The 25,899-nt window shown below is 42.8% G+C and overlaps 1 long non-coding RNA gene and 1 pseudogene across 10 annotated transcripts in view; both read left to right on the top strand.

Moving 5' to 3' along the window:
• The window catches only part of LOC143673730 (uncharacterized), a 121,697-nt gene that overhangs the window by 75,315 nt on the left and 20,483 nt on the right, over positions 1 to 25,899 (top strand). The gene's annotated exons all lie outside the window — the stretch shown is intronic.
• On the top strand, positions 18,089 to 23,828 carry LOC143673729 (retinoic acid receptor gamma pseudogene; annotated as a pseudogene).

The following is a 25,899-nucleotide window of genomic DNA, read 5'->3' on the forward strand; positions in this document are numbered from 1 at the left end:
TTGGCCATTTGTATGAAATGTGGTGAAAATCACATGAAGATTCTTAGCACAATGTTAGCCTCACACTAGAAGCTCAAGTAAATGGTAGTTGTTCCTGAGCCTTGTATGGGCCATTTTCCGTTTCAAGAGTTTCTGCAGGAATACAGATAAGGGGGGTAGGAAGGAAAGGGATATGAACGCTTTGGTTGAAAATCTCACATAAAAGCTGGTCCTGAATAAATGCATAAAAAGCATTTGACAAAATTGAACAACACTTTGTGTTTAAAACACTCAAAGTACTAAAATTGGAAGGGAAATTCCTTAACCTGATAAAGGACATCTGCAAAGAGACCATAGCAAACAGAATGTTTCATGGTGAAATCTGAATATGCCCCTAGATTAGGAAAAGAAGGGTAATGTCAGCTGTATGAATTCTATCAAGCGTGGTCTTGGAGGTTCTAGCCTAGGTAATTAGGCAAGAAAATGAACTTGAAGGCCATCAGATTGGAAAGGAAGGTATGAAACTACCCTTATTCCCAAAAGTGCTGAACTTGTACATAGAATACCCAAGCAAGAAACAAAATTATTCAAAACAAATTAATGAGTTCAACAACGTTGGGAGATACAAAATAAATGTGAAAACATCAATTTTTTTTGTAGATGTCATCAATGAAGAGTCTGAAAAGTAAAGCAGGAAAACCATTCATTCTACAACACTATCAAATTAGCAAAACACTTAGGGATAAATTTAGGAAAAGTGTTCCAGACTTTTACACTGCAAACTACAAATATATTGAGAGAAATCAAACAAGACCTAAATAAATGGTCTACCTTATTCATGGACTGAAAGACTACGTATTGTTAAGTGGGCAGGTTTCCCCAAATTAATCTACAGATTTAATGTGAAATCCCTATCAAAATCTCAGCATTTTGTCCAGAAATTGGTGAGAAAAATCTAAAAATCACATGGAAATATAAAGGTCTCAGAATAACCAAATAATCTTGGACAAGGACAAAGCTATAGTTCTCACAATTCCCATTTTCAGACTTATGACAAGGTGCAGTAATCAAAACAGCATGGTACTGACATGAGGATGGATACATAGGTGAGGTAATCAACATAGCAACATAAGACTTCCTCTGGAAAAGTTTCACCATAGAATCATCTAATAATGGGAAAACTCCCACTCCCTTCATCTCTGGAGTACCATGGAGCTTAGAGAAGGACTCCATAAATACTGAATCAAAGACAAAGAAAAATAAACACTGAAACCTGGTAGGAGATTTCATTCCAGACCTGCCAGACTGGACTCCTCCCCTTCCCTCAGTCCTGGGAAGTTTGGGAGTTGCACAGAGACAGCACAGCCCAGGTCCCTTCTGCCCTGAATAAAGACCACAGGGCCAACCACAGCACTTAGAACCCCATCCATACCCAGGCACAGGGGCCCTAGGCCACAGAGACTCTGGGTGGAACCCAGGTAAGGAGAGCCACATACAAATGAGCTCCCAAGGAAAAAGGAGACCATTGAAGAGCTGTCCACAAGAGGTGCACACACCCCATGTGTGTCTGTTTTTTTCTTCAGGAAAAATCCACAGGAAAACTACTAGAGCTAATGAATGAGTACAGAAAAGGGGCAGAGAACAAGATCAACACTAAAAATATGTAGTGTTTCTGTATTCCAGTAATGAGCAATCCGAGGAGGAAACCAAGAAAAAAAATCCATTTATAATTGCAACCAAAAGAATAAAATATTTAGGAACAAATTTGACTAAGGAATCTAAAGACATACAAATAAAACTACAATAAATTGCTAAAAGAAATCACAGAAGACCTAAATAAAGGAAAGAACATATCGTGTTCATTGATTGGAAGACTCAATGTAGTTAACATGTCAATTCTACCTATATTGATTTATAAATTCATTATAATACCAATTAAAGTCCAAAAAACTTAATTTGCAGAAGTAGAAAGACCAATAACCAAATTTATTTGGAAGGGCAGTGTGCCCCAAATAGTTAAAAAATATTTTGAGAAAGAAAGATGAAGACGGAGGTCTCACACTACCTGACTTTAAGGTGTATTACAAGGCTACGGTGGTCAAAAAAGCATGGTACTGGCATAAAGATAGATATACTGACCAATGAAATTGAATAGAGTGTTCAGATATAGAGACTCTCATCTATAGACAATTGATATTTGATAAGGCAGTCAAACCAATTCACCTGGGACAGAGCAGTCTCCTCAATAAATTGTGCTTGGAAAAACTGGATAACTGCATGCAAAAAAAAAAAAAAAAGAATGAAGATCCATACCTTACACCTCATACGAAAATTAACTCAAAATGGCTCAAACACCTGAACATTGAGATAAGACCAAAAAAGTTTTTGAAGAAAATGTAGGGAAATATCTTATAAAACTTGTAATAGGAAGTGGTTTCCTAGATCTTTCACCAAAGCACAAACATTGAAGAAAGAAATAGATAAATGGGAACGCCTCAACATTAAAAACTTTTGTACATCAGAAATTTCTCAAGAAAGTAAAAAAGGCTGCTTTCGCAATGGGAGACAATATTTGGAAATCACACATCAGATAAGGGTCTAGTATCCAGAATATATAAAGAAATTCTTCAACTCAACAATGAAAAGGCAGACAACCCAATTCAAAAATGGGCAAAAGACGTGAACAGACACTTCTCAGAAGAGGAAATACAAATGGCTAAAAGACATATGAAAAGATGTTCAACTTCACCGGCTGTGAGGGAAGTGCAAATCAAAACCACAATGAGATATCATCTGACATCCACTAGAATGGCCGTTATCAAAAAACAGAAAATGACAAGTGGTGGAGAGGATTCGAGAAAGAGACACACCTATCCACCGTTGGTGGGAATGTACAATGATCCAACTACTGTTGAAGGCAGTTTGGCAGTTCCTCAGAAAGCTAAGTATAGAAATGCCATATGATCCAGCAATACCATTGCTAGGTGTCTATTCAGAGTACATGACAGCAAGGACACAAACGGACATTTACACACCATGTTTAGAGCAGCATTATTTGCGATTGCCAAGAGATGGAAACAGCTCAAATGTCCATGAGCAGATGGGTGGCTAAACAAGCTGTGGCATATACATACAATGGAATATTATGCAGCTGTAAGACAGAATAAACTCCTGAAATATGTAACAACATGGATGGACCTTGAGGACATAACGCTGAGTGAAATTAGACAGAAACCAAAGGACAAATACTGTATTGTCTCACTGATATGAACTAACATTAATGAGTGAACTTGGGGAATTTCAGTTAAAAACACGGGTTTTTAGGAGATAGATGTATGGTAGAGATTGGGTAATTGTTGCTGAGGGGATATTGATTGTGCAACAGGACTGGTTGTAAAAATTCAGAAATGGATAACACAATACTCCCCTATTGTAGTATAATAATATAATTGCATTGAATGAAGCTGAATGTGAGAATGATACAGGGAGAAGGGCTGGGGGCACAAATGAAACCAGAAAGAAAGATAGATGATAAAGTTGAGATGGTATAATTTAAGAATTCCTAGAGTGTACAATGATAGTGACTAACTATACAATTAAAAAAATGTTTTTGCATGAGGCAGAACAAAGGAATATCAATATTGCAGGTGTTGAAAATAGACGGTCATTCATATTTTAAAACTTCAACCTCTGTGTGAGTCTAAAGCAAGAAATATTTATTTGGAACAAAATTTATATTTTGACTACTGCATTTCCTAATTTAGTTCATATGGACGGTTTAAGTGAACACCATAAGTACATGGAACCTTGAATAGGGCATGAGATTTTATTGGTTTGTCCAGGTTAGTGTGATCCCCCAACAAATCCCAAAGTGATTTGAACAGTGAAAAAAGAAGTAGTTGGAAAAGTCCCCTTGGGAGAATGGGGAGAGAGAGGAAAAATTTAACTTCCCCAGTTGGAGAATTCCTGATATTCTCCCAAGCAGTAGGGACAACTAAATCAACACACCAAGCCCTCAATCAGGGGGTTGTCCCTATGAAACTTATCCATGCAAAGGATAGGCTAAGCCTACTTAAAATTAGGCCTAGGAGCCACCCCCAGAAAGCCTCTTTTGCTGCTCAGATGTGGCCTCTCTCTCTCTCAGCCAACATGGCAAGCTAACTCACTGCCATGCCCCCTCTACAGGGAACATGACTCCCAGGGATGTAAACCTTCCTGGCAACATGGGACAGAAATCATAAGATGAGCTGGGATGTAGCATCAAGGGATTGAGAAAACATTCTTGACCCAAAGGGGGAAGAGAGAAATGAGACAAAATAGAGATGTCAAACAGAGTCAAGAGGTTATCCTGTAGTTTATTCTAATGCATTATATAGGTATCCCCTTTATAGTTTATGTTGTATTACAATGGCTGTAGGGAAGTACCTGAATCTGTACAGTTGTGTTCCAGTAGCCATGTTTCTTGAAGATGATTTTTTAATGATATAGCTTTTGCAATCTGATTTATGATTGTGAAAACCTTGTGTCTGATGCTCCTTTTATCTGCGGTATGGACAAAGAAGTGAAAATATAGAGAAGAAATAAACAAATAATAGGGAAACAAAGGTTAAACTAAATTGAGTAGATTGAAATACTAGTGGTCAATGAGAGGGAGGGGTAAGGGGCCTGATATGTATGAGTTTTTTCTTTTTTCTTTCCTTTGCTAGTGAGATGCAAATGTTTAAAAAAATGATCATGGTGATGAATACACAACTAGATGATGATATTGTGAGCCATTGACTATAACCATATCAAGAACATTTGTATGTTAAGGATGTTTGTATATTTGTTCTCTGTTTATAATAAAAATATTTTTAAAAGGATGTTTGCATGTTTGTTGTTTACAATATATATATTGCTGAGGAACAGAGTAAAGAAAGCTTTCTCCAGGAGGTAAAACAATTGTATGCCAAAAGGGCAATCTTAAAAATTGTACTTAGAAATCCAAGGCAAGAATCATGTACAGAAGAGCTGAGAAAATCTCATCACAGGCTATCCTAAATGTCCAAAGCAACTTGGATCAAGCAGTAAAGAAGAGCCTTAACACAAAGCAAATCAACAATAAATCCCTAAGCAAGAGTGAAATGCTGACCTTCTGGTGTCCAGATCAAGATAATTAGATGTGTAGACATCAGCAAGAGTTAGAAGTCAGACTAAGAAACAGGAAGTTACAGCTCAGTCAAGGGAACGCATTAAAACTTCAGAGGAGATACAGAATTTGAAGCAAGTAAACAAAGAAGATGAAAGAAATTTAAATTCAAGCACATGAGGGGAAATAAGGATAGAAATAAACTAATAGTGAGGATAAAGCTAAATATTAATAATACAATATGTGATCATGAAGAAGATTTCAAGGATTAAAAAGAAGCATAACAGAATTATGAAAGGCACAACAATGTAGATTGTAAAAACACTAGATATATTGACAAGTGCAGGAAGGTATAAGATGGCTACCCTGTATGTGTGTGGATGTTTCTCAATAAAAATATTTAAAAAAAGAAAAAACACACTAGAGATATACAACACAGATTTGAACAGGGAGAAAAACATATCAGCAAACTAGAAGATAGGACAATAGAAATCATATGGTCAGCAGAACAGATAGAGAAAGGAAATGAAAAAATGGAGCAGTATTTCAGAGGCTTGAGTGACAGTTTGATGCACAAAAACAAATGTAGCATGAGTGTCCCAGGAAAATAACAATACAAGATTAACGTGTCTGAAAGAATATTTGAGGAAATCAGTGGCTGAAAATTTCCCAAATCTTATGAAAGACATAAATAGACACAACCAGGAAGTAGAACATACTCCGAAGAGAATAAATACTAATATACCTACTCTGAGACATATATTAGTCAGAATGTCAGTTGAGAAAGGTAAAGAGAGAATTCTAACAGCAGCAAGAGAAAAACAATTGGTCATATACAAGGGACCCTCGATTAAACTAAGCACTGATTTCTCATCAGAAACCACGGAGGCACGAAGGCAATGGAATGATATATTTTATGTACTCATGGAGAAAAACAGCCAGTCAAAAATTCTTTATCTGCAAAATCGTTCTTCAAAAAAAAGGAAGAGTTTAAAATATTCACAGGTGAGCATAAACTGAGTTTGTCAACAAAAGATCTGCTTGACAAGGATGAGTGAAGGGAGTGCATGAGTTTGAAAGGAAAAGACAGGAGAGAGTGGCATGGACTACTGTGGAAGAGTGAATATCTTCAGTATGGATAACTAAAAGTATAAATGCAAAACCCAATAGTTCTTTATCTTCAATATACGACTCTACTCTTTAATTCTTATAAGAGCCAGAATGCAGTAGAACCAAAAAAAGTCATATTTTCTCATAAAGGATACACAAAGTATAAAGTGGTAATGTGGGACAAACACAATATACTGATGGGAAACTGAGGGATACAGGAACAGAGAATATGTATAATTGAAGCTAAGTTGGTATCTTTTCAGATGAGTAGGTTATAAGCATAGGTTGTGTAATACAAACTCCAGGATAAACACAAAGAGTAAATTTTAAAAATATACAGGGAAAGGAATGAGAAAGTGATTAAATGCATAACAAGAGATCAACTATACAGAAAAGGAGGCTGCAATAAAGGAAAAGGGAGACAAAAAAGCAATGGGATATAAAAATCAAAGAACAAAATATAGGAAGTCCATACTACCTTTACATTAAAAACACTGAATGTTAATGAGGCAACTTTTGCATTGCACGAGAGCCCTGACGATTGCCTCCTGAGCCCAGCCTTGAGGGTGAGACAGCATGGATGGGGGACCAGACATGGGGGGAGCACTGAGCAGGGGCTCTGAGTGAGGAGAGGGTACCCTGCTGCATTTGTAATGCTCCAGGTGTGGGGATGTGAAACTTACCTGTGGGGTCTTTTCTAGTAGGGTGCACAGGAGGTGGGAGGACATGGGCATCAGGCCACTGACTCCGTGTCCAGTCAGCCTCATCCCAGGAGTGGAGAATGAGAAGGAAGCTTCTGTTGCTCTGCCTCAGAACCTGTGGGCCCACTCAGACAATGCCCACTGAACAACTACCACTGGGGGCAGCCAGACTAGACTACCAGTGGTGGAAAACAGGGTCTGGAGGTAGAGGCTGTTATTCCCCATCCTACAGGAGAAGAAATGGAGGCTTAAGTCACAGCCAGGCAGCCAGAGGCAGGCCCCAAACCCCCATGGGCCTCTCCTTCCCTCCCTGAAGCTTTTCCAATGATGAAAATGATTGAAGAGGCCTTTTCTGAGGTTCAGTGAGCAGGACCCCAAGGAGGGAAAAGGCTGCAGCCACATCCACAAGCTGTTGTGCAAGCAGAGTGTCTATGCCTTATCTTAAATGTGAATTCATCCATGTGACACCCCCCTCCAGCACCTTCTGCCATCCTTGGGGAGCATCTGAGGAGCCCCTTTGTCTGTCATGGTGACCACTCCCAATAAGGTGTGAGCCCAGAGCCCAGCCATGCAGGTGGGCCCCATTTACAGGGAATGAGGCTTCAGGTAGACATCAATAGGGTCTCAGGTTTTTGGGATCGATTACCACATCTGCAAAGTCCTCCCTTTTACCACCCCCCAATCCCAGCAGAAAGCCAAAGGACACTCCAACTGGTAAGGGGTGAACTGGTGGTGCTTTCCAGGGATTCATGGTGGGGTGAGGTGTCAGGGAACTGACCTCACACTAGGTCCTCCTGTTACCTGCAGGGACCTTTTAGGACAAGGACTTTGAGGAGTGATGCTTGCAACCCTCCATCATCAAGGGCAACACATATGAGAATGAGGACTTCATGGACAACCATACTGGGTCCTCTGGGAAAAAGGCAAGGTCGTGCTCACCCACCCCTTCCCTTCCAGCCCCCTGCTCCCTATAGGAACTGCACCAGAGCCTGAAACACAGGCCCTGCCCTGTTGTTGGTGTGTGGAAGCACCAAAGCTGAACTTTCTTAAGTAAGCACAGAGATAGGAATGGGGTATAGGAGGGGTTCGCATAGTGGTCCCCAAGCCTGTTGCATGGCAGTCCTTGGTGCACCTCCCTCAGGCCATGCAGGCATGCCCTCTGCCTGGGGGCTTGAGGGTCTGGTCACATGAGCTCTGATCCCACATCGGGGCACTCTCAGATCCCCTGTTAACAAAGCAACTCCTAAGAGTCATAGAAAATGTATGCTCTGCAAAATGTATGCCAGTTCATACAAAACTTCCAGAATGCTACCCCTAGAGCATCAAAGCTGGAACTGAGTAGTGACCTGCCCAAGACTTTGGTGTCTGGAGAAAAAGGAATGAGATGGGAAAAGAGAGAAAACTTGAGACTAAGAGAGAGCTAAGGCAAAGAATATTTTTTTTTCTATTTTTATTATAAAGAATGAACCAATATGTCAACATTCTTGTCATATATTCTCAACATATGAAAATACTTGACATGGCTACAATCAATGACTCACAATATCATCACATAGTTGTGTATTTAATCACCATGAACATTTTTGAACATTTGCATCTCTCCAGAAAAAGATAGAAAAAACTCATACATGCCATACCTGTTGTTTGATTTCAACCTTTTTAAGTTTATTGAGACTTGCTTTGTTTCCCTGCCTATGTTCTATCCTTGAGAATGATCCATGAGCACTTGAGAAAAAGGTGTAGCCTGCTGTTGTGGAGTGTAATGTTATATAAATGTCTGTTAAGTTTAGTCCATTTGTTGTATAATTCAAATTCTCTGTTTCTTTATTGATCCTCTGCCTAGATATTCTGTCCATTGATGAGAGCAGGGAATTAAGATTCTAAATATTATGGTATATGGGTCTATTTCTCTTTTCAGTGTTTGCCTCATGTATTTTGGAGCACTCTGGTTCAGTGCATAGATATTTATGATTATTATGTCTTCTTGTTGAATTGTTCCTTTTATCAATACATAGTGTCCTTCTTTGTATCTTTTAATTGTTTTACATTTGAAGCCTAATTTGTTGGATATTAGTATAGCAACTCCTGCTTTTTTCGAATGGCTGCTTGCATGAAATATCTTTTACCAAACTCTCACTTTCAACCTATGCTTGTCTTTGGGTCTAACATGCATCTCCTGTAGACAGCATATAGATGGGTCCTGTTTTTTTTAATCCATTCTGCCAGTCTCTGTCTTTTGATTGGGGAGTTCAACCCATTAACATTTAGCACTACTACTGTAAGGGCAGTATTGTCTTCTGCCATTTTGCCTTTGGGATTTTATATCTCAGATCTAACTTTTTCTCTTTTTACCTTTACTGATAGTCTTCATTTCTACACTCTCCTACACACCTCTCTTTCCTGTCTTTTCCTGTCTGCCTCTAATGCTCCCAATAGTATTTCTTGGAAGAACTGGTCTCTTAGTCACAAATTCTCTCAGTGATTTCTTTGTCTTAAAATGTTTTAATTTCGCCCTCATTTTTGAAGGGCAATTCTGCTGGATGTAGAATTCTTGGTTGGCATTTTTCTCTTTTAGAATCTTAAATATATCATACCACTGTTTTCTCACCTCCATGGTTTCTGCTGAGAAATCTACACACAGTCTTATTAGGCTTCCCTTGTGTGTAATGGATTGCCTTTCTCTTGCTGCTTTTAAAATTCTCTTTTTCACTTTGATGTCTGACATTCTGATTAGTAAGTGTCTTGAAGTGTGTCTATTTGGATTTATTCTGTTTGGGGTATGCTGCACTTCTTGGATTTGTAATTTTAAGTCTTTCATAAGAGTTGGGAAATTTCAGTGATAATTTCCTCCATTAGACTTTCTCCTCCTTTTTCCTTCTCATCTCCTTCTGAAAAAGGATTTTTCTTGCTTGTCAGATTTCAGATGTCCCATCCTCCAATTCACTAATCCTCTCTTCTGCTTCTTAAAATCAAGCATTGTAGGTTTCCATTGTTTTATCTCTTCTACTATGCCTTTTATCCCCATGAATTCTGTGATTTGTTTTTTCAGACTTTTGATTTCTCCTTTTTGTTCATCTCTTGCTTTCTTTATATCCTCCCTCAATTTGTTGATTTGATTTTTGATGAGATTTTCCATGTCTGTTTGAAAATCCTGAAAAGTTGAAAAGTCTGTTCCAACACCTATATCTCATTTGAATTGTTGGTTTGTTCCTTTGACTGGGCCATATTGTCAATTTTTCTAGTATGACTCATTTTTTTGCTGGTGTGTAGGCATTTAATTTCCTTCATTATTTTATTCTGGAGATTGTTTTCTCTCTTTTGCCTAGGATTTTCTTGCTGGATTGCTTTGTTCCCTATCTGTTCTTTGATATTCAGTTCAGCTTATCCTAGACCTCTATCATAACACAGTATTTTTCAGTTCTTGTTTTCTTGTTTCTTGTCCTGCCCATATGGAGCACCCCCCTTTTTTTTCTTAGGAGATTCTACTTAGATATGATAGACTGCAGTCAGATTTTCCTAGAACAAACTGGCCTTCTCTCAGGAGGAAACAGCCACCTGCATTAGTTTTCCCTGAGAGTGAGATCCAGCAGGTTGACAAACTTTCCTACGAAGTCTCTAGACTCTGTTTTTCCTATCCTTCCCAGTATGTGGTGCTTGTCTGCATGCTAGTCCACCAGTATAAAGTGATGTGATTCCTTTAACTTCAGCAGATTCCCCCTGCTGTGGGCATGGTTGAAACAGAGAAGAGGTTGTAGGCTGGTTTTAATTGTCTCAGTTTTCCAGTCCCTGGGTTCTAAATTCCTTGAGAGAGGAATTCCACCTGAGCTGGACCCCACCCCTCTCCTGGGGAAGGCAGAGCCTCCAGAGAATTAACTCCTTTCACCTGACCAGATTCTTTGTCTTTCATATAAGCCTAATTCCACTTTTTCCTGGGTCAGTTGGAGTCTGAGAAGCCTTGCAGTTTATCTAATGAGCAGTTATCAGTAGAAATAAAGCAAAAAAATCCTTTTCAGAGCAGGACCCCCATTCCTCCAGCTTGTTAATCAAGAGCTTAAGTTAGTATGTTGTTCTATGTTTCTCCAGGTCCTATGTGCCCATTCCCGCATTTTTTCGAGTCCAGACTTTTTCAAGTATTTTGTGCTGTCCATTAAAAAAATTCTGTTTTGTTTTGTTTTTTTCTGTCAGCCCTGCCCTCTCTGCACCAGTGCAAAAACTATCTTAGCTCTTATTCGAAGTTTATCTGAGCTGGGGCCCTATTTTCTGTTATCAGAATTTGTTAATTAATTCCACAATTGGAGCTTGGTTGAGCTCAGACCCTGCTGTTAGTAAAGTTTCTTTCCTTTTCCCTCTGGGAACCAGCCTGTGAGGGAGTGGCGCTGGCCTCTGTGGCTTGGGGGACTCACAGTACTGGGTGGGATTGCAGCTGGTCCAGCTTGTCCAGACTGATAAACACTGTGTGTCTGGTCAGTGATGTGGCCCCAGCAGTTATTTTGTACTGTTCCTGGCTATTTGCTAGCTGCTCTGGAGGATGAACTAAGTTTAACACCTCACTAAGGCACCATCTTGGAGCCAAACTCTTCAAAGGATGGTTCCTAAAACCACTTTGGAATTCAGAGTTGGTGTTTGAGATGCTCATAGCTCTGGAGCTGGTGCTATGGCCACCTTCTCTGTGGATCAGGTATGAAGTTGGCTGTGACTCTCAAGTTGGTGTTGCATGTGGCTCACTTCTATCACTTACTATATCTTTAGAATTTGTGCAAGAGTTTGGCTGTCACATAGCTTTATCACTTGAGTTGACATTGCCTTTATCTTGGAAGTGAGCAAGTAGGAAGGCTCTACATGGAGCTGGGGTCACAGCTGGAGTTGTTTCTACCTTGAACCACATGTGCTGACATGTGCTCAGGATTTGTTGCCTAAAGCACAGGAATTGGTGCTCTATTTTGATCCAGGCCAAGGACTGGTGCTAGAGCTGCTGCTATAGTTGGCACAAATGCAGTGCAGCTGGCTCTAGCACTGGACTTGGTGGTAGACCTGATTCAGAAACTTATTCTCTGTCTGCATATGTGCTCAGATTGTTTTGCAGCTGGTTGTTATCAGAAGCTGGTGATGTGTCTAACACTGGAATAAGACTTGAGCTGCAACTGGAGCTGACTCAGGTTTTGTATCTGGTGCAAGAGCAGGTCCTAGTATTTGCCTGTCTGTACTTGACACTTACTCTGGTTCTATCATAGATGGCTCATGATCAGTCTTCTGAACTAATCTCCCCATCTTCAGGGACCCCTGGCCCATATCAGTCTTTCTTAGTGACACTTCCTTGGATGTTTGGTCTATCTGCCCCCAGATGCTTCAGCACCCAGGTGTCCAATCTTCCGTCAGCATGTTGGTTCCTCAACACTTCTCCATCCATATCCATCCTGAGTCTCCCTTGGTTTTTTTACCCAAAAATGGGGGGAGAGGTGAGTGAATACTATAATACAAGTGTTTCTGCAACTTACCATCTCATGGAGCTCACCTCCATGACCCATCCATGTCAGGTGATAGGGCTGTGTGAGGGGTCAGAGGGGATGCCAGAGCTCAGAGGTGGAGCCTGTCACTGCCTTTGGTCCTTGATTCCAACAGGGCTGCAGTGATATTGTGTGTCATTGAATACCCTAATGTCTCCCACTTACCCAGAGTAGGTGCCAAGGAAAGATAGTGAGGCTGAAGGCTAAGCAGATTTAAAGTTTGAAGGGAAGGAGCCAGATCACTTGAATTCCTTAAGGACCCCAAAACATGTGATGATGGTGGCTGCTTCCCTGCCATCCATCCATTCTGCATATGATCTAACTTTCTAAGGTTGCCACTCTGGTGTCAGTGAGGCAAATGACATCACATTACCCTTTTAATTTACCATTGTCCCATGAGATAGTGACCTACATTTCAGTTCCTTAAAGGTCATATGGAATTTCTCTCTACTGAGTCATCAACTTCTGTCCTTGACTTTCCAGGGTCTTTCTCCCACCCTGGAATCTCCAGACATTTGACCCTTTATAGGATCTGGGAAAACCCGGATTCTCAAAATTCCCTTTAATATGAAAGAGAGAAGAGAAGTTCATGGCTTTGGAATAAAACACAGGATCCCAGGATGAGTCTCCCTGAGCTTACCTTGGAGCAGAAGGAGGTCTCAGGATAATTCCCTACATGCCAAGGGCAGACCTAGCCTCAGGCACCACAGAGAGGGACATTTAGCAGTTGTAGAGTCACAGGGTTCTGATTCTGACCTGTATCTTCCAGCAGACACATGACCTTGTCCATCCTTTGCTTTCTCTTCTATAGAATGGGACAGCTTTGTGAGGACTCAGGGGATAATGCCCTTATGACAGGCTATTTATAAGGGAGGGCTGCTGTTACCTAGGTAACAAAGTAATACGAATGTACTAAGGTTTAAAACTTTCTTCTGTTAGAGGCATCCATGTCCCACCTCTTTCCACAATCCCTGAGGACTTGGGATTTCCAGGTTTGAGCTCCTTTTCCAACCCTCCTGCTGGTCCTAGTGGAACTGCTGACTTCATTTCCCTTCCCCTGAACCCCCAATGTGAAGAGGAGGCTCCTGGGGTCATGGAAGACACCACCCAGATGCAGCCTGTCCTCAGGAACAGCAGCCTCAAGGAGCCATGGCAGTGGCTGGTGTCCACTCCCCAGGGCAGGGAGTTCTTTCTCATAAGTACTTACAGGGTAACATGAGCCAGGTTATACCCCAACCACAGCTCCTATTGCAGCTGGTCCTGGTCACCAGGTCAGTACCCTGCCCCTCTTCACTTGCGATCCTACAAGCTCTCACAATGGGCCCCTGGATATCAGAGGAGGCTGTGCCAAAGGGTAAGAGGACTGTGGTGGGTGCCTTTGTGTCTGAGGGGAGGATATCGGGGAGCACCCAGGGAGGAGCCCCCAGGGCTGGTGTTGTGCTAGAATCAAAGTGGGATGTCATGAATATTTATCTGCTGGACCTCTGTCTGGGTAGGGTTCTTGGACTGGGAATTAGGGGCTGGGGCAACTCACAGGTAGTGGGTATTTGGAGAGGTCCCTGGAAAGGCTGTCATGCTGGTGAATATACTCCTCCTTTTACAGTTCTACTGCCACCTGCCCTGCCAGATCTACCTTCTGCTCTCACACCAGCAGAGGTAGAAAGCCCTTCAGCTATGGACTTGGAGCCATCTCTAGAGCTACAGCCCCTAGTGAAAACAGGCCCACTGAGTGAGGCAGGAGCTCCATGTGAGGTGGCAGTTCCCCTACACCAACGAGGAGCTACAGAAGAGGACCCAATGTTCCTCTCTCTGATAAGAGTCCTTCTATTTTTTCATGTTACCTTATAATGCTTCATGTTATCTGTGATTTTATTTATTATTAGTTTTAACATTCTCATTTAATATTTTAATACTGTATTGAAGTGTTCATATCAGCGTCATGCATACATTACAATGCTGAAGAACCATCAGCACTGTCACATGCAGTACATTTCTTCTCTGCAAACAATACTTCCACTCCACTCAGCTGTCACTCTCCATTCCTACCTCCTTAAGACCCTGGGAACAACCGATCTGCTTCTGTCTCAAGTGTCTCTGTGTCCTGGGCCCTGTGCTGAGCACATGGGGATTCTTAGGTCCCAGCCCAGAGTCATGGTCAGTCAGGGAGCTATTGCCCCCTCTTTACATTTGGGAACAGAGTTGGCTCAGGAAAGATAAGGCACTTGCCCAACATGTTCCATCTGGAAGGTTGGGGAATGGGGACTGGAGCACAGAGCAGCACTCAGGCAGAGTCAGGTGTCTGTCATCTGTTTCCCCCATTTGTGGCTTAGACCCTCCTGCCTTGTGTCCCTGGCCAAGTGCTCAGCTCTACATCCTGTATCTAGATCTGGCAGATTCAGTCCAGGAGGTGACTCTGGCCTTGTTGTCAGGACATGGCCTGTAGAAGGTGTGTGGCAATAGGTGACCCTGGGGATATGGGGTCCCCCACGAAGTAAGGCAGGTGAGCATCCTGGAGAATGGGAGAACATGTAGGTGGAGGACTTGGCATTCCTGAGCTGAAGAGATGAGTCTACATAATCAGATTCTATTAACCAGATGCTCACCAGAGTTATATCCCAAGAAGGACCAGGGAGGGAGAACATTGGGGAAGCATGGATGACCTGGGAAGTCTTCAAGTCTCTTGATGATAGTGGGAACTTTATGTCTTGTAAGAGAAAGCTATGGTCATATCATGGGTTCTGCAAATATATTTGCATTTCTACCTCACCCTCACACAAAGTTTTGAGGCATCTTCCTGCAATAATTCAGCATGTAGAAAGAATGTTTCATGCCAAATGAACTTATATTCAACATTTTGTTGGATGAGATCTATGTCCTGAATTGCTTCCCTCCTTTGCTCTGAAAGGAAACCCAGAGCTTCACTTTCTGCTTTCTTGCTTCCAAGCTTCATCCTAAATTTTAAGGTACTTTTAGTGTATCTACATTTCAAGAGTTCTTAACTTATTTTATTCTAATTGAATATTAGTTTATGGAGTCTGTAATGTGATTACAGAATGAAGCTCTTTTTAAAGGATTCAGAGATGAAGCCCTTCAGAGTCATTAACCAGAGACAATCATGTTATGATCTCTCCATCCACACAGCATGGGGATGGAAGATACACTTAAGACAGTTCCAGTAGGATGGACTGGAGGATAAGGAAATGTGTACAGGGCTGGGTTGGGAAGGGAATCATGGAAGGGTTTATGACACCACTGAGACAAGTATATTAGAAGGGGTCTTCTTGAGTTTTGTCAGGCCTGGTCTGATCAAATGAGGTAAGAACTGTGGGAACCTGGACAAGTCTTCTCAAAAGTTCCCATATGCTTGTGGGTCATCTGTTGGTGAGGCCATGGCTTGACAGTGAAATACATCTCCCAGAGGTGACCTGTTTTCCCAGGTTCTCCCATGGTGTGACTCAGTGCTGCCTCTTTTTATAAGAACCTGGAAGAGGATGTCATTCTCAATTCCACACATTTTCCTACAGGGCTCCTGGGATGGTCCCATGTACAGGGCTCAATGTTGTCATAAAATGTGCCATTGTTGAGTCTGCAACCCTTGGTTATGGAGAACCTCCTGTTGAGCTTCTAGAAGTCCTCATGACAGTGACAAGCAGGCATGGGAGTGGGATAGGCTCACTGTTGCCCCTCCCCCCAATTCCAAAGGGGAAGCCTGCTCACCCATGCAGGATAGGACCATGGAGGGACACATGACTAAACTGTTCCCTTCTAACTTTTAACCCATTTGCTCCTGTCCTCTTCTCCAGAACTGCCTCCCCAACCTCTTCCCCCTCAGCAGCTCTACAGCTCCAACCATGGTCTCTGGATCCCAGCGTTTCCACTATGTTGGCCTTATTAGCAGTATGGGTGGTTGGCATGTTGATGATGACAATGCTGCGTCTATCCATGTGGTTGGTGCCTGCCAGCTTGGACACATACCCAAGATTGATGCTTATTTTATCAGGGTTCCAGGATGTCATCTCCATTGATGAAAGTGATGAAGCACAGAAAGGGATTAACAAGGGGTGTGCACGGGAAAGCCAAGAGGATCTTATGTACAAGTGCCCTCCTGCCTCTCCCCTTGAGCTCTGGGGACTGGAGGTGACTCCATCCCTGTGAGGCTACAGTGGACACCCCTTCCTATGTGGCCTGGAGCAGGGCTTCTCAGTGCCTGCACTCCTGGAATTTTGGACTGGACAGCTTTGTATTGCACTGTTCCATGCACTGTAGGGTGTTTAACAGTATCCTGGTCCTCTAATCACTAAATGCTGGCATAGGCCCTCTGGTTGTGAGAACCACACATCTTCACTCACATTGCACCTGTCCCCTGGTGGAGCTATAGTCAAATATCCAGAATGCCTGAACTGTTTCCTAAAGCCCCCCTAGCTGTCTTGGGGCATGGACTTGTAGGGACATTCATTAGGTCCCATGCAGCTGCTTTTCCTCCAGGCAGGGTCAGGATAGCTTTTGTTCATTTGGGTGAGTCCCAAGTAAAATTGTTGTTTTGCATTTGGGGCCAATTTGCATGAAATTATTTGTTGATTTTGTTTTTGCTGGACCATTATAGTTTAATTCCCTAAACTTAAAGGAGCAAATGTGTCCCCAGTGTTCTTTGCCTTAGAAGAATGAGCAGGCCCAATCCCAGGCTATGGGCTAATGAAACTGTCCTTTAATGGAGTTGGTTGACAGGGACCCTCAGGCCTTCCCAGTGGCCAGAATATTAGGGCTGGAAGAACCAGGTGCTCCCATGGGCATTCAATGGGAGTTTGCTGCAGGAAGGAATTAAAAACTAAGGGTCATCTGATACAAAGGATCTGCGACCCTGTCTATGGGTGGCTTATGGGTCCATTATCCCTGTGAAATGTGGTGAAAATTACTACAGCTGTGTGCATTGCTGGGGGTGGAGCCCTTAAGTTTACAAACTTGTTAAACCTCCCCTGAAGGATCAGAATGGAGCATGGCATGCCCCTCTCCTTATAGCCAGGCACACTGAGCCTTGCCAGGCAGTGTTGGCAGCAGTTGCCTAGTACATCAGGACAAGCACCTTCCTCTCTTCCCTGAGGAAGAGGCCCTGCCCCTACTGCAGCACCCCTACCTCAATCCCCCATCCCCATGCCAGCAGGAGGCAGAAAGGGAGGACAGGATGGCTAGGCCCACTCAACTCTCTCCCTCCCTGCCAATAATCAGATTTAAATGAAAGGGTAAGGGACCTTGAATAGCTAAAACCATCATGTAAAAGAAAAATAAAAGCTGGAGGACTCATACTTCTTGATCTTAAAACTTTTTACAAACCACTGTAATCAAGAGCATGATTCCAGCACAAGGTCAGACATGTGAACCAATGGAACTGAATTGAGAGCCCCCACATTTATAGTCACCTTATTTTTGACAATGTGGCAAGGACCACACAGAGGGGAGAGAATAGTCTCTTCAACAAATGGTGTTGAGGAAACTGTATCTCCACTTACAAAAGAAAGAAAGTGGACCCCCTTCCTCCACCATTTACAAAATCAACTTAAATCAGATCAAAGAAATCCCCAGTCCCCAGGAACCTAAGAGGGAGCTGGGAAGGGACAGGTGGAAGGGGAGGGAGGGGCAAGGGTAGGAGGGAGATGGGGAATGGGGAGGGAGATTGGGAGCAGGAAGGAGAAAAAGAAGGAAAATATTTTCCATGTCACCACCTGTAGAGTCAGTGTGGTTCAGTAGAAAATGTGTCAGATATTTTGGAGTGGTCATGTGAGCAGGGGGGCTTGCAGAGGCCCCAGAAAGGTCTCAGGCTAGAGCCATGGCTCCCCAGAGTCCCCATTATTCCTGACACTGTGATGCTCCATCCCAGTACCTGTGCAGTGCCAAAACCTTGGGACTCTGTGGCCTCCCTTCTCCCTTCCCCCTCCTCCATAACTCTTGGAAAGCCAGTGGACAGGCCAGGTAGGGCAGGCCTGGACCCCACAAGCTAGGGCAGTAGGCATGGACACAGTAGGTGGCTGAAGACCTCCCATGTCCGCTGCAGACCTTAGAAGACTCAGCCTACCACACTGCAGCTGCCATGGCCGTCAATAAGAAGTGACTCTTTGCAACCAGTGTCCTGGGTCTTGGATCTGGCTACCCAGGAGCTGACTTCTCCTTTATCTTTCCATGGACACTCAGGGGGACCTCTGCCTTTCCATATGCTGAGCCTCAGCTTCCAGGGCCTGGGCCAGCCTGACCTCCCCAAGGAGATGGCCCCTCTGTCAGTGTAATGCAGAGCACCAGCTCAGAGGAGATGATGCCCAGCTCACCCTCACCCCTCTACCTCCTCAGGTCTACAAGCCATGCTTCATGTGCAATGACAAGTCCTTTGGCTACCACTATGGGATCAGCTCTTGTAAAGGCTGCAAGGGCTTATTCCACTGCAGTATCCAGGAGAACATGATGTACATGTCACCATGACAGAAATGGTATAATCAACAAGGTGACCTGGAATTACTGTCAGCATTGCTGGCTACAGAAGTGCTTCAAAGGGGGCATGTCCAAGAAAACTGTGTGGAATGACTTAAATAATAAGAAACAAGTGAAGGAAGAATGGTCACCTGACAGCTATGAACTGAGCCCCCAGATAGAACAGTCCATCACCAAGATCAGCAAAGCCCATCAGGAGGCCTTTCCCTCACAGTGCCAGCAGGGCAAATACACCACAAACTCCAGTGAAGATCATTGGGTGCAGCTGGGTTTGGGGCTGCGGGGCAAGTTCAGTGAGCTGGCTACCAAGTGCCTCATTAAGACGGTGGAGTTTGCCAAGTGACTGTCTGACTTTACAGAACTCAGTATTGCCAGCCAGATCACTCTGCTCAAGGCTGCCTGCCTGGACATCTTGATGCTGAAGATCTGCACACAGTATACCCCAGAGCGGGGTGTCATGATCTTCTGTGATGAGGTAACCCTGAACCAGACCCAGATGCACAATGCCACCTTTGGGTCCCTCACAGATCTCATCTTTGCCTTTGCAGGGCAACTCCTCCTTCTGGAGATGGATGATACTCAGACAGGGCTGCTCAGCATCATCTGCTCAACTGTGAAGCTCGCATGGACCTGGAGAAACCTGAAAAGGTGAACAAGTTGCAGGAGCCACTTCTGGAAGGCTTGAAGCTATGTGCCTGGTGCCGGCAGCCCAGCCAGCCCTGTATGTTCCCAAGGATACTCATGAAGATCACTGACCTCCAGGGCATCAACACCCCCAGAAAACCTCTTTTGTTGCTTCGATGTGGCCAATCTCTCTCTCAGCCAACACTGCAAACAAACTCACTGCCCTCCCCCTCTCTTCATGAGACATGACTCCCAGGGGTGTAAACCTCCCTGACATCATGGGACAGAAATCCTAGAATAAGCTGGGACTCAGCATCAAGGGACTGAGAAAATCTTCTCCACCAAAATGTGAAGATGGAAATGAGACAAAATAAAAAGTCAGTGGCTGAGAAATTTGAAACACAGTCAAGAGGTATCCTTGGGGTTATTCTTACACATTATATAGATATTCGCATTTTAGTCTGAGGTGTATTTGAGAGGCTAGAGGGAAGTACCTGAAACTGTGGAGCTGTTACACTTCTTGAAGATGATTGTATGGAATAGCTTTCACAATGGGACTGTGTGATTGTGAAAACCTTGTGTCTGATGCTCCTTTTATCTATGGTATGTACAGATGATTAAAACATATGGATTAAAAATAAATAAATAGTAGGGGAGCAGGTGTTAAAAAAATAATGGATACATGGGGGAAATGTATGTATTGCAGACTACGGACTATGGCTAACTAGTACTTTAATATTCATTCATTAACAGTTAAAAATGTACCACACCAACACCATCGGTAAATGGAGCAGGGACGGATAAGGAGTATGGGAGGATTTGGGTTTTATTTTCTATTTTTGTTTCCTTTCTGGAGTAATGAAAATGTTCCAAAATTGATCATGGGGATGTACGCACAACTTCGCGATGATACTGTGAGCCAGTGATTGTATACTTCAGTTGGTCTGTACGGAGTGTGAGTGTATCTCAATAAAACTGTATTTTAAAAACTTATTTTAAAATTGTGACAAGGTCTGATAATGTAGTTTGCATGATGCTGATTCTTGAATCTGTGAAGCCCTGCTTTCCGGACTAGCAGGTGATCAATCATCATAAAAACTCCAAAGCTAGAAGGGCACATTCTTGTCCACAGCAGGTTCACTGCTCGGGGTCCCTTGGTCAAGCTTGTGAAAGATATCATTTGAATCTTCCACAGCCACCTGATTTCTCTCTGCTGGCCATAATTCCTAGAAATTAAGAGCCTCCGACTTTTACTGTGACTTTTCAATTTTCTCTGTGACTGTGGATGGTTTTGCTACAGATTTCAAAGCAATGATATTGGTGAATGTTTAAGGGTTCGACTTTAAGTTGAATTGACCTCTCACTGATAAATGATTTTCTTTGGCAGTGCTTTTGACCTTGAAGTGTCCTGTCTGTTGTTCCTTCTGGTCAGTACTGGCTTGTGGACTTTCACCCTTTTCCTCTCAGCCTGTCTCCTGATGGTTTTGTGGTGCTGCCTACAAACAGTACTAAGCTGCTTTGTTGGAAATTCCATCACAGTCTCCTAACCGGAGAGTCTAGTAAATATAAAAATTTTATTAATAGCGCTATTGATATTAACTCACACACCATAAAATTCACCCATGCCTCATCAGCTTCACTTGGATTTACATTTAATCCTACCATGTTACTTTTGCCTTCCATTCTGTTCACTTTTTCTAGGTTTTCTTCTTTCTGGCCTTTCATATTGGGCTCCAGCCCTCCTCACCCCATTTTTTTTTCTTGTTTAGTATACATTGCTTCTATCTGTAATGGTTATCTTAGAATTTTTACTAAGCATATTTAACTTAGATTCTAATTCTTACCCTTCCCACAAATAACCTTAGATTTCAACTCATCACTTCCTTATATGGTACATCTGCCTTATTTGTCCTGTATTTTAGATATAGTTTGACTTTCTTTAAGCTTCAAAAATACAAAACCCTGTTACTGTTTTATCCAAGCACTGACCACTAGCACTTTTTTGCAATATGGAAATAATGTCTCTTCCCTGCATGGTTCAATATCATAGCCACTGGCCATGCAGCCACTGAACTCTTGAAATGCAGCTCATGCAACAAAGACGGTGAACTTTTAACTTTCATTATTTTAAATAGCCACATTTGATGAGTGGCTACCAAACTAGGCAGGTTCATACAATCAGCATTTATATTTAAAATGTCTTGCCTTGTCTTTACTCACCAATCATTTTTAATCTTCCTTCTTTTCAAGAACCTGAGTGAAATAGAGACACTTTTAAAAAATTTCATTAAACATAAAAACATATAAACACAAATATTCTTACCATATGACCATTCCATTCAAGGACTTTTTGACAAGCAAAAATAGTTTTCTGATGGACATCCAACCCTCACTTAAGTGAAAAGCATTTACAAGGTACAGAATTCTATACCAACTTTTATTTTTCTCAGCACAACTTTTTTTCAGGCTTTCAACATTGCTGAAAAATCCATTTTCAATCTGTTGTTGCTGGTAGGTAATTATTTCTTTCCCTGGTTGCCTGTCACATCTTCTCTCTTTGTTCAACAGATTGTCATGTATGTCCAGGATTGGCTTTAAAAATAAGGTTACTTCAGCTAGGGTATGGACTAAGATTGATCTTAATCCTCTTAGTAGAGTCCTTCCTGAAAGGGGTGAATATGGAGAGAGGAGAGAGAAATCCACTGCAGCAAGTAACTGAAATCAATTGATCCCAGAGGAAGTTGGGAAGACCAACAGATGCAGCCATGTGTCTTGCCATGCTACGGAGCAGCCATTATATTGGAATACTACATTTTCTTTATCAATTCATCAGGTGATGTACACTCGAGTTTCATCCATCATTTGCCAACTGTGAATAATGCCACTGTGAACATCAGTATCTGAATATCTGTTTGAGTTCCAGCTCTGAAGGCTGTGGGATACATACCTAGTAGTGGGATTACCAGTCATATGGTAATTAAATACTTAGCTTTCTGATGAACTGCCCAACTGTCTTTCATGGTGGATGCAGCAATTCACATTCCCACCAGCAATAACTGAGTGTTCCTTTTTCTCCACATCTTAACCAACATTTGTAGTTTTCCATTTTGTTGAGGACTAGCCATTCTTGTGGGTATGAAATGGTATCTCACTGTTGTTTTGATTTCCCTAATACCTAATAATGTTGAGCAACTTTTCCTGTGCTCAGTAAGTGTAAGACCTTTTAATAAGGTGACTTCCATGAAGGTATGGCCCAAGATTGGTCTTAATCCTTTTAGTAGAGTCCTTCCAAAAAGGGACAAATATGGAGAAAGGGAGAGAGAAGCCCAGTGGAGCAAGCAGCTGAAATCAGTGGATTCCAGAGGAAAGCAGGAAGACCAACAGATGCAGCCAGGTGTCTTGCCATGTGACAGAGAAGCCATGGTTCACCAGAAGCCAGTTTGCAGAAAGTAAACATCACCTATCTGATGCCTTGACTTGGAGATTCTCTCAGCCACCAATCAGCTAAAAAATCCTCATTGTTTCAGGCACCCCATTTTATGGTATCTGCTTTCCACAGCCAAAGAAATTAAAGCACTGTGTGACAGTGCCCTGGGCCAATGGCCAGGATCTTCTCACCCAGATCAGGCGGGTGTCTGGAACAACTGGGTATGGTGGCATAAATCAGGATTCCCTAGAGACACCTGCAGGCCCCCAAGTGGTTCTGGGAGGCCCTCAGAGATTCTGGGAGGTAAACAAACTGGCAATATCCTGGCCTTGGTAGTGACTTCATGCTTGTTACTGTCACATGCCCTTGCATGGTTGGTTCAAAAGAGTTGGGCCTTGAAGAAAACATCCATGGACCCTATTTTCCAAAAGCCTGAGCTGGGACTCACTACCTGTCCCTAGCTACACAGTACAGAACTGGAGGTGGAAGCAGTGCAACAATGGAAGGGGTTGGTTTGATTTAAGTGTCAGGACACTTAAGGCATGGACCTTCTGCAAAACCCTATCTATGATCATAGAAGGCCAATGACAGATCTTGGGTTTGGGTCCCTTCTATTAGGGCTAGCTTTGGCCAAGCTCAGGCTCAGCTGGAATTGTCATCATTAAATCAATTTTCCCTATGGATTTGGCATCCATATGGTATTACTGGAACCAAAGGAGAATTTTCCCTCACAATTTGGCATAGGGCTGCTGTCCTACCACAATTTGTTCATTTATTCATTCAGTAACTTTCCACCTGACAATCTTTGGGCAGTTGAGAGCACAACTAAGACTCCACCTGACACACATTTTGGTGTGAAGACCCAGAGACACAGAAGTTGGCAGGAGAAATACTTCTCACAACTAGATGGACTTAGGCCTGTATCTAGTGGTTAGACACCCAGGATGCTGCTAAACAGCCTACAGAGAAGTGTCCAGTCCAAAACATGAGAAGCACAGGCATGAGAAGCCATGCTCAAGGTCACCCAGCAAGGGGAGTCAACTGCAGCTTCAAGGGATGGGTTCACCTCCAGGCCCAAGAGCCCAAAGAAGGAACAGGAGGGCACTGAAAGACCAGATCTGGTTGGATTTCACATGCAGGCCACATGCTATCTTTCTGTGCTTCATCATTGTCCTTGAGGGTAATGACATCCTGAGACCCTGACAACATGAGTATCAATGTGCTGGAGATGTGTCCACAGCTGACAGGCACCAACCACACGGATGGCACAGTATTGTCCTCATTGACATGCCATACACTCACATGGCTAATAGGACCATCACTGAGGAAACAATGGGCTCCAGAGGCATGGTTGAACCTGTAGCACTGCTGAGAGTGAAGAGAAGTAGAGAAGCATTTCTGGAGGAGAGAACATAAGCAAATGGGGGAGGAAAGAAGTTTGAGCAGGAATCATGTATCCCTCCATGGTCCTTCCGCACACAGGTGAGCAGATTTCCTTTTGGAACTGGATGGAGGGGCAACAGTGAGATGACCCCACCCCCATGCCTGCTTGTCCCTGCCATGAACTCTTCTAGAATTTGGGCATGAAGCTCTCACTAACCAAGAGTTGTAGACTCAACAATTGCACAATCTATAACAACACTGAACCCTGTACATGAGACCGTCCCAGGAGCTCAGTAGGAAGATGTGTTGTATTTGAGAATGACATTCTTCTCTTGGATCCCAGGAAAGCAGGCAGCACTGAGTCATACCATGGGACAACCTGGGCAAGCAGATGGTCTCTGGGAGATGCATTTCAATGTAAAGCCATGGCCTCACCAACAGGTGACCCACAAACATACAGGACCCTTTGAAAAGACATACCCAGATTCCCCCATGTTCTTATTTGTCCAGGCATGACAGAACTAGAGGGGCCCCTTCTAATATCCCCATTCAATGGAATTACAAACCCTTCCCTGATTCCCTGCTCAACCCAGCCCTGCACACATTCCTCATCCTCCAGTCCATCCTACTGGAAATTTCTTAAGTGTATCTTTAAGCCCCCATGCTGCATGAATAGAGAGATCATGGCATAATTGTCTTTTGTTAATGACTCTTAGGGGCTTCATTTTTCAATGAAGTCTTTCAAAAGAGATTCATTCTATGATCACATTACAGACTCCATGAGCTAATGTTCAATTAGAATAAAATAAAATAAATTTGGAATACTTGAAATGTAGATGCATAAAATGTACCTAAAAATCTTGGATGAAGCTTGACAGTAAGAAAGGAGGAAAAGAAGCTCTGGGCTTTCTTTCAGGTCAATAGAGGGAAAGGACTCAGGACACAGATCTCATTCAAGCAAGTGATGAATACAGGTTCATTTGGTAGGAAACAATCTTTCTTCATGCTGAATTATTGGAGGAAGATGCCTCAAGACTTTGAGTGAGAGTGAAGTATAAATAGAAACATATTTTCAGAACACGTGATTTGGCCCCAGTTTTGTCTTACCAGACACAAGGATCCCACTATCTTCAAAAGTCAAAGAATTCTCAGATTACCTGTCCTTCCTTCACAGCTTCCCTCCCTGGTCTTTCTTGGGATGTGCTCCTGGTAAGGGTCTGGTTAAACTATGCAGACTCATCAATTCACCTTAAGTATGCCAAGACCTCCACCTGCACATTCTTCCATCCTCCTGGATGCCCACTTGCCCCTCTTGGTTGGGGACACCATGGTAACAATATGTACATAATCCCAGGTTCACCCATTGCTACTCACACTCTACTGGCCCTGTCCTGATAACAAGGTCAGATTCACTTCTTGGACTGACTCGGCCAGAAATGGATAAAGGATGTGGAGTTGAGCATTTGACCAGGGCCACAAGGCAGGAGGGTCTAAGCCACAAATGGGGGAAACAGGTGACAGACACCTGACTCTGGGTGAGCACTGCTCTGTGTTCCATTACCTTTTCCT

Source organism: Tamandua tetradactyla, chromosome 2 (assembly GCF_023851605.1).
Source record: "Tamandua tetradactyla isolate mTamTet1 chromosome 2, mTamTet1.pri, whole genome shotgun sequence".
Classification (NCBI taxonomy): Eukaryota; Metazoa; Chordata; class Mammalia; order Pilosa; family Myrmecophagidae; genus Tamandua; species Tamandua tetradactyla.